The sequence below is a fragment of the Cupressus sempervirens genome, chromosome 8, assembly GCF_028749045.1.
Source record: "Cupressus sempervirens isolate cs-2001-9-10 chromosome 8, ASM2874904v1, whole genome shotgun sequence".
Lineage (NCBI taxonomy): Eukaryota > Viridiplantae > Streptophyta > Pinopsida > Cupressales > Cupressaceae > Cupressus > Cupressus sempervirens.
Genome location: NC_143125.1, coordinates 804,487,452 through 804,507,645, shown reverse-complemented (window position 1 = coordinate 804,507,645; position 20,194 = coordinate 804,487,452). Strand labels below are relative to the sequence as shown.

At 39.4% G+C, this 20,194-nt stretch overlaps 1 protein-coding gene across 1 annotated transcript in view; it reads right to left on the bottom strand.

The window, feature by feature from the left end:
* The window catches only part of EPC1 (Nucleotide-diphospho-sugar transferases superfamily protein), a 64,346-nt gene that overhangs the window by 4,796 nt on the left and 39,356 nt on the right, over window positions 1–20,194 (bottom strand). The gene's annotated exons all lie outside the window — the stretch shown is intronic.

Genomic DNA, 20,194 nt, shown 5'->3' with positions numbered 1-20,194 from the left:
CAACAAAATAACTTGAGGCGATGGAATCGTTGCAAAGATGTGTTACCCAAGGACGCATCCCCAAACTAAAAACCCCGGTCCCTGTACCGGAAACATTTTGGAGACTTGGGGACGTACACCCTGTCCCCCTTGTCTAAAAATTCCCAGGAAACATCCTGGAAACTTGGGGACTTAGGAAATCTTTTTGGGGGACATCCGTATGTCTCAAAGACAGTTGGGGATGTCTTGGAAGTCCCCAGGACAGATGTGTCAGCATGAATGGTGATGGTATTCCTTTGGGGGAGTATCATAAGCATTAGAGAGTATTGACATGTTGCATTCATGACTATGTTTGTCATTGATGTCAATATATCATTGTTTCTGTGAAGACTAGCAGAGTGGCAGTTAGACTGTGACAGTAGACAACCTGATGATGACGTCAACGAGTGCGCAAGGTCTGAGGTCGCACATGTGGAAAGTTGTAAAGACTGTGAACTAACAATGATTTGTAATTAAGAAAAGTTGTAAATTTTTTTAATATCTTATTGAGGTCCTATTATAATTAATTGGGAAATCCTCAAGGCCGACTCAAGGAATTGTTTTGAGGATATGGTATAAAAGAAGATTATTTTCCTTGTGAAGTGATGTGTGATTTGATGCATTCAAGTGTGTGATGTGCAAAGTATTTGGTAAATTCGAGTAAGCGATCCAAGGGATTATTGGATGCGAAGTTGGTGATCTGGTATCAAGATTTGAAGAGGATAAGTCCGATCAGAGGACAGGGAAGGAGCTATACACTTCTATTATTCTGCAAGGAATAATATAGCAATCAGCTAGACAATGAGTTCAATGGTCTTGCCCATGAAGCTATTTGGATAGTGGGTCCATCTGCCTTCTACAACTCCTAACAGTGTTGACACAACTCCTAACAAGGATTCAAAATCTCCTAACAGGGACTGATATGTACTAAACGTATTTCATTGGCTCCTAACAGAGCCCATTCTCTAACAAAGAACATTTATATTAGTGTATCATTTTGTGGTACCATCTCCACTGAGGTTTTCCCTCTGATCAAGAGTTTCCCTAGTTAACATATTTGGTGTTATTGTGTATGAGTATCTTGTTATGGTTGTTGATTATATTGCTCACATGCTTAAGGATTACTAAGGTTGATAAATGTTTTAATAGTTGGATAATTGAATCACAAACGCCCCCCCCCCCTCCCCCCCCCCCCGCCTCCCCCTCTTAGTTATCTTGGTGAACTTTACTTTCTAACAGGATGCGCATCCTTGATTTTATAGGCAACATCAACACTTATAAAATATTCTTTATTAATTTTATAGTGGGCCCCTCCTTCCAAGTTCACCCTAACATGCTTATTACTGTTTGGAAGTTAATTCCTACTATTTGGGGCCCTCTGATTAGTATTAGACAACATTACGTTAAGGATCGTGGAATTAATATTGTTGTTACAGTCATGCTACTCGCTCAGAATTATATAGCAAACTACTTGCAAGGTGTTGAGGAACTCTGAAAAGTGCATTATAGACCTAGAACATGCATCCTTATGTCATTTTCTGGCAATATATCAGTGCTTGGCTGGTCTTGGGTTGATCTTGGTCCATTGTGGAAGATATGGTGAATATTGGAAGTTGCATATCGTCTTACTATAACAAACCTATATCATGATTAGAACTGTATAGAGGAACTTTTTGTATTAATATCAGTCCACTTACAATATATTGGTGAGGCTTAAGAATTAACTGATAGTAGTGTGCTTCGATTTGGAAAGTGGGTTATTGTTCATGTTGCTATTGAAAATTAATTCTCAATTATGTTCTTGGATATGTTTCAAATTTTTATGTTATTATTTTAATATTACATGCACATTGACAATAATTCCAAATTATGAGTGTGTTATAGCATATTGAGCATTGAGTTTGATTATTGAAATGTTGTATGTTAAGGTTCTATGATGTTTAAATGGCACGGTTTATCCATGTCTTCACATAAATGTAATGTATGTATGCAAATTTCCCAATATTACATTAATTTTAAGGATAGTTCTTTAGAATGGAGAATCCTTAGAGTCCAAGTTTGGATTACTGACTTCAGCAAATGAAGCTTGATGTTTCAGTTGTCAGGACATGTTGTTGTAGTGTGCCCATAGTTGCCGCATCTGTAACAATGTGCTTTGGAGTAGTCTCTTTGTCTCTTGTGTGAATGTTTACTATTAGAGTACTTGCCCTTTTCCTTTTCCATTTAGCAGTGAGAATCTGAATGTCTTTATTTTTAGATCCATTACTAATTCCTCTGGATATTAGATTACATTCTTCTTGAATGCAGACAACCTTTAGTCAATCATATTTAGGGAGTTTGGAACGAGCACACACTCCTTGTCTAAAAAATTTCCATATGCTAGGGAGTCCATTTAATGTTACCATAGTTAACTCCTTGCTGTCATAGATGTGACCAATTGTTAAGAGTTTGTTTCTTAATTCTTTTATCCTCATAAAGTATAAGGTGATGGTTTCTCTTTTATTCATTTTTATAGTAGCAAGTTGATTATTTAGAGTAAGATGCCTACTAGTGTTGTTAATTTCTAACATATCTTGTAGTGCTTTGAGCATATCATATGCAGAGTCCAACTTGGCAATAATAGGTAGTAAATGGTTTTTCGTTCCATCCACCAATAACTCCATTGCTCTCATGTTGTCCTTTTCCCATTGATTCTTTTGGTTGTCTTTCTCAGGTTTGGGAGAATTCACTATAGTTATTAGGTCATGCTTTTTCAGAACTAGCATCATTTGGTATTTTCAAGCTTCAAAATCAGAAGTGCCTTCAAGTCTGTCTTTGAGACTCATGTCATTTACCATTTTGAAATAATGTGATTATTTCAGTAATAATTATGATCATCTTCAAATATCTGATCTGATCTTTTCTTCAGACCTGCTCTGTTACCATGTTACTTTTGATGATCAGATTAATGATAGATATATATGTTTACTTATCTTAAAATATAATGTTGGTACACTTATCAATTTGAAGATAATGTTTATTAATTTTGAGCCGGTCAGGTTGCAAACTTTAATATTATCTGTTGACTATGATGATAATAGTAGAAGATGACCTCTCACTTTCATATGAGTATGTTCCTTTTCGTGCACTCTTCAATTGTTTGAGTTTACACTCCTTGACGTGGCTAACACCTGACTCGATAGACTACAGTGGCGTCCTTTCTTCAAAATATGTACTTGGAATGCCACTCCATATTATGTTGTTTGTATTTGTACCGGTTTCTAAATCTCCGCAGGTTTCATATATGGGGTGGATGAGTCACATCCACGAAGGATTGTGACTCAATCGTGGAGTCACTACACATTGTGGTTGTGGCTTTCCACAAATATCTCATTGCCTTCAGACGGTAAGAAAATTTAGCTGGTCTTTCTATTAAACCCGACTTAACCATGATGGAAGTATTGGCATTGATGTCAAAGTCAGTCAGGAAGATTGATGAAAGGATTAAATAATGAAGGTATCATTGATGAAAATAAATGATCTATATGAAACCCATGTTATGAGCTCTATAAGTTTCATAGCTTCTGCCATAAAATTGAAAGGCAATTACATACAAAGGTTTTACAATTTGCTTGAGAAGCCAGCAAGTATGAAACACAGACTAGAGAAGAAGAATAGACAAGTATTATGAATGCTACAGACTATCGAACACAGAAGGCCAGTGTTTATATATATATATGAAGACTTCGGAGAATAAACAAAAATACTTCATGACTTGAATTGACGACCACAATGGAATACTAGCTGAAGATGGAAACAAATAACCATCAGTCAGATTATACAGTCAACTGTGATAAACAAAGTCATTATAAATTGATAATAAGAGGGGACAATAACATCAGTGCCGCTGTCGGGATTTGGAATTGTTCAAATATGTGCAGAACAACAGCAGAATTCACATTTAACTTATAAGAGACGATGCCATATTGCAAACACCTATGAACTTCATCGGGTTTCCCAAGTCAGCCTGTAACATGTCATTCCACATCAACGATTAAGCATCATTCAGATTAAGCACAAAGACAACAACTATAATTACGTGGGTCTCTAAAATCCAGAGTGGAGTTCAACTAAATATAAATGAATCCCCAAATTTGATAAAGGGAAGATATTGTGAATGATAACTGCGAAGATTGATGAGATGAATACAAGCATACGGCAATAACTATATAATAACTTACAACAAAGAAATGGGAACTATACCATGACCAATGAGTGTAAGTAATGGTCAAACTTGGAGCAGTGAAAGAAGCGAAGTGCGACAAAGACTATGATCACAATACATATGATGGTGTTGGAAGTCATGATTAATACATATGCAGAGCGAGTAATATAGAAATTACCGGAAAAATCACCCTTTGTACATAGGTATACATACCAACAAAGCAATATGCTACAGCAGCGATAAGGACAGCACCAGCAATCAGAGCAAATGATGTCATGGGTTTCCAGTCAGTGTTAATATGACAGACAGGAATGATGATTGAGCGGATGGTGATGTGAATACAAAAGTTCCAATAAGGGATTCAGTAACAAGTGCGATGGAAAAATAATAATTTGCCTTGGTCAATAGAGACGGGGCGACTCCATGAAATGACAACAGGGAAGCCATACAAGACAAAGCCCCGCCCAGTCACCATGAAGATTCGTGAAAAGCTATATACGAAGAGAGTATTCCAACTCTAAACATACAAGCCGTGTTTCATAAAAAGACAAAAAAAAAAACAATCACAAAAGGGAGTAAAGGATGTAATATAATATGGAGCCCATATCCCTATGCATGCAAAGTTTTATAAAGTTAAGCTCGATACTTTATGTAATATTCGTTCTGTAGACACAAGTGATGAAGATCAAAGAGAATAATAGCAAACACCAATTTGAAAAGATCATTATCAACAATCTCATAAAGTTACGAGTACAGATTTAATATGGCTTTCAAATTATAAATGGCACATGGTAATGATAACAGCAGCAACTATAAAGTATATGTGATGAAGTGAGAATGTGCATAAGCAGCCACGCGAATGATTAAAATGATGATTAATAAAAGAATTCAGCAATGATGAGGATATAAAGACAAATCAAGACTATTATGGGAAAATACGACGTGGGTTATAGAGCCTGGAAAACTTTATTAAGAAATTATCTGGAGAAAAATCATTGGAATAAGTGTGATAGAGTAAAATGGATAAAGTATGTTTTAAGAAAAGATATGTCGTTTCATTCTAAGACACAACCTTTTGAATTAAAAGATATATAGAATGGAAATCAAAAATAATTTTAGATAAGTTGTAAGATGGGAGAATAAAGTATATATGCAGTGGAATTAAGAGAAAGGTAAGCAGCGAATGAAATAGAAAAAGAATAAATCAGAGAAGAGGAATTGGAAGGAAGTCAGCACTTAGATGTAGAGAAGAAAAATAAGAGGAAGTGGGCGAATGAAATAAATATATGAAAGATGAGAAGTGTTGATGCTGTAGCTTTAGTTGGATTGATTTGATCTAGTCTCGATCCCCTATGGTTATTGTTTAATTATTATTGCATTTGGTTAATCGTCAATTTTATATGTGTGTGTATGTGTGTGTTAAATGTCTAACAACATCCAACTTAACAATAACCAATATTAATTAATGTATAGACAAGTCTCTTCATAAGACATGTCTCTTCTACTCCTATTTATATACCTTGGATCTGCATTTGAAAAACACATACCACAAAAATGGCAGTGCCATTACATTTCTAATATTATCATTAAAATTATTTAAATTCCTACATATTGTATTTCTAATGTAATAAATCTTTCTTGTATTTATTTCTATAATGTAATGGACACCCTAGAATTGCCCAAAAACTGAACCAACTGCTGATAGGAATTTAGTCAAATAATTTGCATCCAACTCTTAATTTCTCCGTTAAATGTTTAAACCCTTTTATGGCTTCGGAAATAAAATGTTTGTTTGTTTTTATATCTTTGCATAGATTTGAAACCTCATAACATGAACAAGAATGAATTTATAATAATATGCAAACTGAAGATTGAACTACTGCTGAGATAATATTAATTTTCAACTAACAAAATCAAATACATAGCAGACTTTTCAACTCACTAATTATTCCAGCATTATAACATAATTTTCCAGTAATGACTTCTCATCTTTCTACTATAGTAATATGAATAGTGCCGCGCTATAGTGCTGCTATAGTAAAATCTGTCTTCAATTAGTCCAAGACCCTCATAAAATCATCCCTTCACAATGGCATAAGCATCGGACAAGAAGCGTAAATGATATGAGCAAATACCCAATCCGCCTATAGCTAGAAATGCACCTAATCTGCCTGTTAATGAAGCTAATAGCAATGAATTCCAAAGGCCAAACCCCAAGGGAATAACATCTAGAACGTCATAAGAGAGGATAGATGTCCTCTAATGCCAAGAACGGATCTGCAACTCACACATTGATTTTCTTCTCATATTCCACTTGCCGAATGAAGCAACTAACACTCCCTTTTATTCTTTCTTCAAGAGTCGATTCAACTCATATGAGTAATGTGGGATAAAAGATGTGCAATATAAAACATATTAAAATAATCACTTATGTCTCCCTTAGGCACCTTTTTCTAATTTGCACACATTGCCATAAAATTTAATATTAAAGTAACACTTTAATATTTTACAACTAAATTAAATGTCACTTTAATAATAATTCAGGCATAAAAATATATTTGCTATCGAACTCTGAATAGCACGAGTGATAGCTCATCGAAAAGCTCTCGCCAAGTAATATCAAATTCAATCACCAAAACTAGCCTCCCCCATGTCCTGTTGACTTACTAAAAATATTAAGTATGCCTGAGACTAAGTAAATCAACTCCGTTTTGGCCCAAACTGGAGGTGACTGCGCTAAAACACTCTAAAATCTCTTTAAACCCTTCGTTAGCCCACGGGACCATGTAAAACTAGGCTAATGCACACACACTTGGTCAACTGCTAAAGTAGGGAGTTATAGTCCTTCCCCCTTGAAATTGCTTGTCCTCGAGCAATCTCAATCCAACTTGCTAAATAATTTGCTCACTCTCCCATGTAGCATCCTCCTCTGGCAGGTCTTTCCATTTGACCAAATACTCGTTCACTGTCCTAGTTTTGAGTTTCCTCTCTCAGGTGTCCAGAATAGCCTCAAGTACTAACACGAGCTTCCCCTCATCCAAAGAGGGTAAATTTGTAGAAGGAACTACACTTTGACCAATGGCTTTCTTAAGCCTCAACACATGAAATACATTGTGCACCCAACTACCCTCTAGAAGCTCAAACTCATAGGCGACTTCTCCCACTTTGTGAATCACCTTGTAGGGACCATAAAATCTAAGCTTCAATTTCTCTGCTCTACTCCTCTTGAGAGATGACTGCCTATATGGTTGTAGCCTCAAATACACCATATCCCCTACCTCGAAGCTGCGCTCTACCCTATGCTAATCAACATACAACTTCTGCTGATTTTGAACCTGTTGTATATTCTCCTTGAGTGCTCTCAAGATATCCTGACTATCTTGCAATATGCCTTTGGCTTTGGGCACTCAGTTGTTCCCCAAAACTAAATCCATGAAGTTGGGTGCTTCATACCCATACAATGTTATAAATGGAATCATCTTGATGGTCATGTGATATGTGGTATTGTAACAATACTCCCCCATGTCTAACCACTTAACCCACACTCTCTACTATGCAGTCACATAGTTCTGCAAATAGCCTTTCACCCATTTATTTACTATTTCCGTCTACCCATCTGTCTAAGAGTGGTAACTCGTACTAGGTGTAAGATCTGTACCGCACAGCCTGAACAACTCCTACCAAAAGGCGCTCATGAACTTGCTATCCCTGTCACTAACAATAACTCTTGGTATCCCATGCAACCTAAAGACCTCTCTAAAGAATAAATCTACAACCTGTGCTACTGTATAAGTAGAAGGAATGGCAAAGAAGTGAATGAACTTTGTTAATCTATCTACCATCACATAAATACAATCTCTTCCCTGCACTCGTGGTAAACCAATGATGAAGTTCATAGAAATATTTTCCCATTTCCTATCTGGAATGGGCAAGGGCTGTAGTAAACTTGTAAGAAATGTGTGCTCTCCCTTATTCTACTAACAAACTGCACACTCCCTGACATACTTCTGAACATCATCCTTGAGCCCTCTCCATGAGAACTGCTCTCAGATCTGCCTATAGGTCTTGAAGACCCTTGGATGCCCAGTTGTAGGTGCACCATGAAATGCCCTCTGAATCGCCTCTAAACTGTGATGTGGGGATCAAATAAACCCTGTCCTAAAATCTGATCAACCCATCCAACACAGCATACTTGTTATCCTAAATGGTGCCTGTAACTATCCAAGAAGCCCAATCATCTCCTGCATAATCCGCTGCAATTTGATCTCTCCAATCTCCTGAAAGCTCTACCAGAGCACATAAGTGAGGTCTCCGAGATAAAACATCAACCACCACATTTTTCTTACCTTTGACAAACTCTATATCAAAGTGATAAGCCTACAATTTAGTAACCCATTTCTATTGCCGATCATTAAGATCACGTTGACTCACGAAGTATTTAATACTATTGTGATCAATTTTGATCACAAAACGGCCACCTACCAAATATGATCAGAATTTGGCCAAATGCATGCATTATGGCCAACATTTCCCTATCATAGATAGGATAACTCCTCTCAACTCCTCAGAGCTTCCTACTCTCGAATGCAATGGGGTGTCTCTCATGTATCAATATTGCTCCTATCTCGTCTCTTGAAACATCACATTGAAGCTCAATGACTTCGTGAAATCAAGTAGAGCTAGAACTGGACAAGATGACATTACTTGTTTGAAGTAGTCAAAACATCTCTGCACTACCTCTATCCATGTGAAGGCTCCTTTCTTGATAAGATTTGTCAAAGGTGCAGCAATATGTGAGAATCCCCTAACGAACCTCCTGTAAAAACCACATAAACCAAAGAACCCCTTAAGTTGTGTGAGGTTTGTGGGAGTAGGCCAATCCACAATAGCTCTAATCTTTTCAAGATCAACCCGAACACCATCAGCACTAATCATATGCCCAAGGTAAAGGAGCTCGGTCATGCCAAACTTGCATTTTGATTCCTTGGCATATAATGATTCTCTATCCAGAATAGATAACACCTCCTCTAAATGCTGCAAGTGCTCCTCCCAAGTCTTACTAAAGACTAAGATGTCATCAAAGAAGACCAAGACGAATCTCCTCAATTGCCCCCTTAACACCTGGTTCATACAACTTTGAAATGTGGTAAGTGCATTGGTTAGCCCAAATGGCATAACTATAAACTCAAAGTGCCATAGTGACATCGGAAGGTTGTCTTCTCAATGTCCTCTGCTCTCATCCTGATCTGGTGGTATCCAGATCATAAATCGATTTTGATGAAGAAGTGTGCACCATGCAACTCATCAATCCTAGGAATGGGATATTTGTTTTTAATTGTTTTTTAATTTAGTGCCCTGTAATCGATGCACATGCGCATCGTCCCATCCTTCTTCACTAGAACTACTACTGAAGCAAAAGGGCTTTTACTAGACCTAGTATGCCCCATCTCTAGTAGCTCCTTAATTGCCTTCTCTATATCATCCTTGTGTTTCTTAGGATGACGATACGGGTTAATCATGACCGGTTTGGCTCCCTCCTCAAGCTCAATAACATGCTCTATTCCCCTGTAAGGAGGAACCCCGTGTGGAATATCACCAAATACTTTGGCATGCTTGTCAAGTATCTTCTGGATATCTGGTGGATGACTCTTTACCTAAGGCTCCTATGGGGCTGGCATAATGAAACACTTTGCTGCCCACTCTATGTCATTATGCCAAAAAAGTCTCTGCATTCTCCTTAGGGAGACTACTCTACAACTCCCATCCGAAAGTCCTCTGAGTACAACAGTTCTTCCCTCATGCTGGAATCTCATCTCTAGTTTTGCTAGGTTGAGTGTGAACTCAACTAGCAAGGCCATCCATGTCATGTCGAGGATGACATCATAGTTTCCCAGGTCTACTACATAGAACTCATCCTCCAACTCATAGCCATCTCCAAACCTGATGTGAAGATTAGATATCTTCCAAGTGCATAATAATTTGTCACCATTAGCTACCATAACTCTAAACCTAGCATGCTCCTCAATCTATAAACCTCTCATGGCTACTAACCGTGCATCGATGAAGTTATCTGTAGGCCCGGTGTCAATGAGAGAGATCACTTTTTGCCCCTGGATAGTACCCTTGACCCTAAATGTGATTGCCTTTTGAGCCCCTGTCAATTGTGCCAATGACCTATCATCCTTTGGAATGATGCTCTCCTCTGGAGTGCTACTCTCATCCGAATTAGAGTGCTGATCCTCCCCCTCTAACTGTGACTCCTCTGCTGAAAAATACTTAGCCTTAGCCTTGAGAGGGCACTTATGAGATAAGTCCCAAGGTTCTCTACAATGAAAACACAACTTCCTCCTCCTCAATTCATTCGAGGTGTCATTATTCAACTTCCTATTATCCCCTTTTGGTTGTGCATCCTGGTAGAAAGGTTTTTTGTCCTTATCCTTCTTCGTATGTGAATCCCTAGGTTGAAATCTGCTCTTAAAAGAGTGCTAAGTCACGAGCCTTCTTAGTGGCCTCTTGTAATGTAGCCGGGTCATGCCCCTTGACCCAACCCCTCAAGGGATCTGAGAGTCCATCCATAAATAGCACTACTAATATCCTCTCTAAAATATCTATAAACAACATAGCTAACCTCTGAAATTCATTGATGTATGTCTCAATTGATCCCCACTGCTTGAGTTGTGCCAACTCTTTAAACTATAACTCAAGATCTTTGGTATCAAATCTCTCTGAGTCTCTCAATGAACTCCTCGTAAGATGTGATCTGATTATGAACCACGGTTATCATGCCATGGTGCCACCACTCATGCGCTAGGGCCATCCAAATGAATCGCATACTTGATAGCCTCCTCCTCAAGCATCAGGTCCAGTTGGAAGTATGTATCTACCTTCTGCACCCAAGCTCATGCAGTCATCTTCCTTGGGGCATCATAATAAGGTAAAGAAAGTTTGCCAACTTTCTTTCTCAACTCAAAGTTTTGATTTCTCCCTCCTGCTCTAAGCATGTGTCTCATCCTCTAGTTCATAAAATCTCTGAGGGAAATATCCACCTGAAACTCTGATCCACTAGCCTCCTAGTCCCTCCTGAATTGACCCTGTAACTCAATAATCTACAGTTCGTTTACTGGTTGAATCAAATCTCTGGGTGGGAAGGTGGGTAGAAGAGGTCTCAAGCTCGCTGTCTGAGCTGGGCGTACATGTCTAAAGTTATTAGCCTCATTCCCATTGTTGCCATGTTTGTTATTATTACCATTAATGTTATTCTCAGGACCATTATTGTTGCCTCGACCTCCATCATCATCATTGCCCCCACTTTCATTGTTTGTATCACCTGGATTAATATTAACGACCATTTGTCTAACCATAAGCTGCAACATCATATCCATTCGCCTATTCTACTCCAGTTGCATACGTTGTCCCTCCTCTATTGTACCCAATAACCATCTGAATATTACCTCCTCTCGATCTGGACCGGCATTCCTGCCTCCGCCTAGTCCTGTATTCATGTCATCTCGATCACCCATACTACTGTCTTATTCAGAGATTATCTCCTTTGTGTCTATATGACTGGATTCTATGTCTATTTGCACGGATGAACTAGAATGTTTGCTCTGTGAGTTTGAATCTTTGTTGTCTTGCTCTGGTATGGCGGAAGTTAATGGTCTCTGTTGCATGCTCGAACATACATTCTAAACTTGTTTTATTTCTGACTTTAGTGTTTTGACATTTCGTCAAACACTTTTCCCTTTATCCGGCTGTTCCAAATTCCCTGTAAGGCTTCCACAGGATGGCAAGACTTAAAGCTTTGATACCACTGTAATGGACACCTTAGAATTACCCAAAAATTAAACCGATTGCTGATAGGAATTTAGTCAAACAATTTGCATCCAACCCTTAATTTCTTCATTACATGTTTAAACCCTTTTATGGCTTCGGAAATAAAATGTTTGTTTGTTTTTATTTCTTTGCATAGATTTGAAACCACATAACATGAACAAGAAGGAATTTATAGTAATATGCAAACTGAAGATTAACTATTGCTGAGATAATATTAATTTTCAACTAATAAAATCAAATACATAGTAGACTTTTCAACTCACTAATTACTACAGCATTATAACATAATTTTCCAATGATGACTTCCCATCTTGCTGCTACAGTAATATTAATAGTGTCATGCTACAGTGCTACTACAGTAAAATCTGTCTTCAATCAGTCCAAGACCCTCATAAAATCATCCCTTCACAATGTCATAAGCATCGAACAAGAAGCGTGAATGATATGAGCAAATACCCAATCCGCCTATAGCTAAAAATGCACCCAATCTGTCTGTTAATGAAGCTGATAGCAATGAATTCCAAAGGCCAAACCCCAAGGGAATGACATCTAGAATGTCACAAGAGAGGATAGACGTCCTATAATGCCAAGAACGGATCTGCAACTCACACAACAGTTTTCTTCTCATATTCCACTTGCCGAATGAAGCCACTAACACTCCCTTTTATTCTTTCTCCAAGAGTCGATTCAACTTACATGAGCAAATTCCCTCCTGGTTTCGTACGTTTTTGCAATGTTTTTCGCAAAGTCCATATGGCTTGTCGAGGACAAAACATATCCGGCACCAGCAGACATAGAAGAGGTCGTACGACGTATGGAGTTAGCGGCATCCGTACAATAAAGCATCTGTACTGTGAAGTCAGTACCCTCCAGAATAGATGAAGCGTACAATCTAAGGGGAGAAGCAAACCGTACGGTACAGGAGAGGAGTTCTGGAGAAATTTTGCATCTCTGTCAAAAGAAATCTAGGCAGATTTGGAATACCCTTAAGTCTCGGTGAAAGTTGCATTGGTCGCCAAGGGTTGGATTTACAGAGTTAAAAAAAAAGAAGACGATGACAAATGAAAAATGTTCAGAATCAATAAGGGACAATGCCCGAGGGAAGGGAAAGACATAAGCAGGGAGTAAAACATTAGCGGTTGCCAAAAAGAGTGTGGGATCAGCAGAAAATCACAAAAATAGTGTGTTCCATGCAATTTTCTATGAGTTTCAGAGTGCTAATTTGGTCTTGGCGGTGGGAGCGCTGCCCCTCGACCCTATATCGCGACAAGGAGCGCGCCTGTCCCCACAGGGGCACTCCCTTGACCACGCTGAGGGCATTGCCCCCTAGACCCCCAATCAGTGCAGTTATCAGTCGTGGGAAGTGTGACCAGTTGATGAGACCTGGAGCTACTGCAGGCATAGTGTCTGTGTACCAGAGGTAGAGAGAGCACTAGAGCAAGCCTTTCGAGAGGGGTGATATGCTTTGAGGCTCTTGGAGTAGGTGTGGACGTAAGGCTATCTTGGTGGATGCATAGAGAGCTCGGGAGAAGCTGATCATCCAATTGAAGGCAGTACCGCGACACTTGGCTCAGTGTACCCAAGAGTTGGAAGCAGAGAGAGCAGCACGGGTGGCTATCAAGGTCAGTTTGATTAAGGAGACAGTATTGTGTTAGTAGAGGCTACAGATGCGACGTGGTTTGGAAACCAGTTTGATGCAGGCATGGGACAAATGTGAAAGCGGTGTGATAGAAACAGATCTATCTTGTTGTAGTTAGTCAGTTAATGTATTCCGTTTTGTTAATTGATGTCCAGAGACGACTTTTCTTTTGGGGGGAATGATATTGTCAGTAAAATGTATAGTGGAGCCAACGGGTAGAGTAGTATCGGAAAGGGCGCATGACACTTGAGGCACCCCTTCGGAAAGGTATATGTACACGTCCGAGATGGACTTTGGAATCATCATTGTGATCTTTGTAGTCATTATATCCGGATTGTAATCATTGAGTGCATATATGAATAAAGTATCTATTCTGCGTTGAATCGTGTTATATTACATGTGTTAAGTTCTTACCCTATATGGTAAACAATGTGGGATAAAAGATGTGCAATATAAAACATATTAAAATAATCACTTATGTCTCCCTTAGGCGCCCCTTTTTTATTTGCACACATTGCCATAAAATTTAATATTAAAGTAACACTTTAATATTTTACAACTAAATTAAATGTTACTTTAATAATACTTCAAGCATAAAAGTATATTAGCTATCGGACTCCAAATAGCACGAGTGATAACTCATTGGAAATCTCTCACCGAGTAGTATCAAATTCAATCACCAAAACTAGCCTCCCTAGTGTCTTGCTGACGTACTAAAAATAGTATGTCTAAGACTAAGTAAATCAACTCCATTTTGGCCCAAATTGAAGGTGACTAGGCCAAAACACTCTAAGATCCCTTTAAACCCTTTGTTAGCCCTCAGGACCATGTAGAGCTAAGCTACCGCACACACACTTGGTCGACTGTTAAAGTGGAGACATTACTTATAAATACAATGAGTTATTTGCCTTGATTTTTTCCTCCAGGTATGTTCTTGCAAAAAATGAAGATTAATATCAAATTCAGGGGGACTTTGACCCTTCTAAAGGTAAAGGAGCTAATAAGATTGATGAATCAGAGGGATTTTTGACTTCATGTAAACTTTTGATGTCATATGTATGATTGTATGATTTAATGGGCCTACCCCCTGTGTACATCACGAGGAAGTGACGACTTCCAAATGATTATCACTTGTATCTGTAGAGGTTATTGAAAGGTGGCGATCTCTCAATAACTTAACTTTCAATTGTGATCGACATTTTTATGATGTCTAAAATAGATCATAATAGATTGTAAACTTGCATGGTGGATTAAGTTCCTGAAATAGACCATGGCCATCTATTTGGGATATGACACATTTATGATGTCTGAATCATATCACAATAGATGATAAATTGCATGGTGGATTAATTTCCTTAAACAAACCATGGCCATTTATTATGATTGACATTTTTTGATGTCTAAACAAATTATGATAGATGATATCTTGCATGGTGGATTAAGTTCCTTAAATAGACCATGGCCTTTTATTGTGTGGGCATCTTATGATGTCTAGATAGATCACAATAGAAGATTACTTGCATGGTGGATTAAGTTTCTTAAACAGACCATGGCTGTTCATATGGTAAGCATTATGAGAATGTGTGTGCACATACCTTATGAACATTTTTTTAGATATGTTGTGAAAATTGATGTTTTAGAGGCCAATGATATCAAAATGTTGAATATCTTCTAATCAAATATATTCTTGCATTACATTGAGGTGATATATGGTCATGTGTTTATCCTTGCTAGCTAAAAGGGAGTGTTGATGTTGCAGCTTCAGCCAAATTGATTTGATCTAGTCTCGATCCCCTATGGTTATTGTTTAATCATTATTGCATTTGATTAATATATATATGTATGTATGTATGTATGTATGTATGTATGTTTGTTAAATGTCTAACAACATCTATCTTAGCAATAACCAATATTAATTAATGTAGAGACAAGTCTCTTCATGAGACATGTCTCTTCTACTCCTATTTATATACCTTGGATCTGCATTTGAAAAACACATGCTACAAAAATGGCAATGTTCAGCCCGTAGGTGATTAGGAAAGAAACATATAATCAATGCAAAATACTATTCATTATCAAATGCTTTCCATACACATCAATGATATTTCATACAATGATAATGATGCCAAAATACATAAGTGTTCACGACATTTATAATGTCTAAAACTGTACCAATGAAATGACATAGTCGTGTCCGCACCAGTAATCGTCCAACTACTCTTTTTACCGGACAACATCATCCCCCCAAAAAAAGAAAAGTCGTCTCCTGGTGACTCAAAAAACTGACAAAATTAGGAGACAAAAAACATTCAAACATAAAACAATATAGACTAGGGAGGAGGTTGCATCCCTGGAGTGCTTTGTTGTCGGTGCAACTCATAACCTTGATCCGTGTGGATGCATAAATCCTTCTACGCCCGTGTGTTAACCTCTATTGCCTCCTTCAGAAGAAGTGTTGCGTCCATGGCCTAGGCCTTAGCTGTCTACAATTCTTGTTCAGCTGCCTGTAATCTTTGTTCAACATTCTCCTTATCTCGCAGGAGCATTGCGCGTTCGGCTGCCCATGCTGTTTGCTGGCTAACCAATTCAACAACTAACTTCTCTCTAGTTTCTCTCTCAACTGTCACAAACCTCTCAGCTGCAATCCTCTCTAATGCCCTATCCGCCTCCGCACGTCTATCAGCATAGTAGACACCTTTATATACTCCCACTATTTCATGTGCCAGCTTCTCCATAGGAGTGTTGCACGGTCCCAACTCTGGCTCTGTAGCTCAATCAGCCAACATCTTCGATGTTTCCACTATTGGTCATCCCCTAGCCTCAAAGTAGTAGTGAAAACGCTCAGGATAGACTCCCCAAATGTAAGCTCGGATCAAGTGTAGCTCCTTCCTACGAGTCAAAGCCTGATATGCAAAGACACGTCCCTTCTCCATCACAACCTGCATAGCTTTGATGTATGTCTTGCATCTATCCTCATCCGACCCATAATCCTCTTTTCCCACATCATCGATATCCATCTCTGCCTCTCCTGCAGTAGCCACGTCCACATCTAGTGCCACCACCTCCTCTCCAGGCGCATCCTCGGACTATGGGACTCCCACCTCCTGTGGCTCCAATATGGCAGCTACTCCTGGTAATACCTCTCCATGCCTCGAGGACTGAATGGAGGGACCGACCTCTACAAGAATGAGTCAAAATTGCTGTCGTAGGAATGCACTAGCTTTGTCCATCACCTCAATCTTCTCGGGCTGTGCAACCTGTGTCGGCTCAATGCTCTCAATTGGCTATGTTGACTGGGCTAGCTAGGCCTCGGCCAACAAAGAGGAAGATATGGTGACCACAGCATCAAAGCCAATCACATCTAATCGAACCTAAGGTTCGGGCTCTGGTGCTGGCATCTCTACTATCTCTGTTGCTGGCACTGCTGGTGCAACTGAATCTGGTGAAATACTTTGTGGAGTCATCACATCTGTTGTGGTCGTCTTTGGAGTTATAACATTTGTGGTTGTCGGTGGAGTCATAACATCTCTCGTGGCCATCAATGGACTCATCATGACTGGCGCATGTCTCTAGCCAAATGGAGGAATCAGTGAGGTAGTGGCTGTCAAGTGTGCCGAAGTTGGCAACTAGGGAGGGGTGAAAAATGTAGATCTGCCAATAGCCACGTCGCTGCCAACTTCTACCGAAGTACTCTCCTCAAAATCAACCCCACTACTTTGTGGTTTCCTCCCTTCTACTGTCTGTGTTCCTGTATGCCTCCAATCCCTGTAATACTTCCTTCTAACCGGCCGCAGTTCCACCCGTGTCCAAATGTCTCTAGTGGAATACTAGGGGCTCTCCTGGTGCCAACTTCCCCCTCGGTGGAACTTCAAAGTCGTCGACTGGAACTTGATCAAGAGTTGCTTTCAGAAACAAGCCGATGGCATGATGTGGCATGAAAAATGTCTGATGCTATAATGTCATAAACTCCTCCATCCTATCGGGGAGGATTGTGGCCCAATCATATACGGTACCATTCATGATGTCGTTCATGAATGTAATCTGCGGCAAGGCTATATCTGAGGTCCTACTTGCCCCCGTCAACCTGCTTTTAATTACATCCATAATACATCTCCAATGGCCTTCTCGAATGAAATCTCTCCATAGTTCTCGACTCTTGGCACCCTTCACCACAAACTCCATTTCCTTTGGTGTGAGATCGCAGCCCACCAATTTCACCCAATACTCCTTACGTTCTTGTAACAACTTGTGATTCTTCGCCTCCACTTTACGACCCCTTTGGCTAAGAATGCGAAAAACCCTACTAAAATCTCGCGGTTTGAAAGAGACTGTCATGCGATGCTTCTTGTAAACAAATGTACTTGTTCTACTATTCTTGTTGTACGTTTCTATCATAGTTCTTAAAATCAATTCAAACAGCCGAATGGAAAATACCAAAAGTTGTACGACCCAATGTACTTGTGGTCATATCAGAATTTGTTTGATTAACTCTATATCTACAATCTCTTGCGACCATTTTCGGCACTCACTACGATTCAACCCTTCAAATTGAACTATAAGGTGTGATAGGTCAGCCTTCACTTTTTGCTTCTTACTGCTGGATGTTGTCAGCCCTATAACTCGGACTCCGAAAGCCAACACTCGCATTCTTTTCCATATTTGCCTTCAACTTATTTTTCCACTACTATCTTTTCCCAGCAGACTCTATAATAACGGTCTCTTGTTTTGTCTTTTAATGTAACCAAAAGAAACGATTAGGGTTTCTCTCTCTTTTTGTCTTCCACGGCAGTGCTTCTTCGGCGGCAATGGTTCCCAGATTGAATGTCTTTGTTGTCCTCTACTTCCCTGCGCATATTCTTTTCTTCCCACGAACGTTATGTTTGAAATATGGTTCCATTCCCTAGAAACGTAGCTTCTTCCTTTTCTCCTTCAATGAATACTCTTCTTATGGCTTCCTGAGATTGCTCTTCCTCTATCTTGACACCAATATTACTTCCACGGATCACCTTTCTCTATCCTTAGCATAAACTTCTTTGTTCCTCCCTCGGCTTTACTTCTTGTTGATTAACCTTGGCAAAGAAAAAACTCTCTGCAACAGAAATTTATAACTGTCGCAACTTATATTTGACTTATACTACCATCTCTTATATTTGCATATCCCTGCGGAAAAATGCACCTGTAGGACACCTTGTGTCCACGACCACATGTCCGCGGAGCGCACGCTGTCCACGACCAAATGTCCCCAGGACACGTACACATGTCCGCAGGATTTTTTTTTTAATTTTAATTTTAAATTTTTTTAAAATATTTTTTTTAATTCTTCTTCCTGTCTAGAACTGCCCATTTCACCTTGTTTTCATTCATGTTAAATTTTAAGCTTGGACCGGTTGATGGCATCAAGGTTTTCTCGCACATCGAGAGTCTATAGTTTTATGGATCCATTGTTGCCGACTTCTCTCACTTTATACGGTCCAAGCCATTTAACCTTGAATTTCCCTGGTTTTATCTTGTTGTGGCCTTTGTACCAAAGCACGAGTTGGCCTAGCTGTAACCTCGTCCTTTTCAAATGTTTGTCGTGCCACGCATTTCAAAAGCTTGTGCCACCTCTGTCACCCATTGCCCTATTAATCTGCATTCATCTAGTTTGTTCAATTGATATAGGCATTCACTTAAACTCTCCATATCTCCAAGTCTATTGTCAATTGCAATTTGCAGACTTGGGACCATGAATTTGGCTGGTACCACAACTTCTTGGCCAAACATCAACTGGAACGGTGTTTGTCCCGTTATGACTTTGAATGTGGTACGGTAGGCTCATAGCGCCAAAGGCAACTTTTCCTCCCAGACTACTTGTTCGAAGCCGCATGATTTGTATATGATAGCCACCAGAATTTTATTTGTGGCCTCCGCCTGGCCATTGGCTCGTGGGTAGTAGGGACTTGACAACGAATGAAAAATCTTAAATTTCGTTGTCAATAATCTGATCACGTGGTTGACAAAGTGACCCCCTCTATCACTAGTCAACTGAATAGGTATGCCATATTGTGTGATGATTGTTCATAGAACTTAGCCGTACTGATTGCAGAATTATCCAGTAATGCTCGTGCCTCTACCCACTTTGTTAAATACTCCATGGCTACCACTATGTATCGATAGTGTCGGGCCTTACTCGCCTTCAGTGGACCGAAGAAGTCTAGTCCCCAACGTTCAAACAACTCCTGGGCGTGGGATGGGTTTAATGGCATGAAGTCCCTCGAGTGTTTTGTCGGCTCTCTGGCATGTATCACAGCTCAACACCCATTCCCTTACATCATTGTAAAGTGTGGGCCACCATAACCCAGCAAGCAGAACCTTCCGTACTGTTGTGTCAAGTCCCATATGGCCACCTGCCGAACCTTCATGCGCTTCCCTTAGAACACTTTGCACTTCTTCCTCCATTACACATCGCCATAGTACTTGATCAGGGCCCATCTTATAGAGAAGACCATTTATTAGTTGAA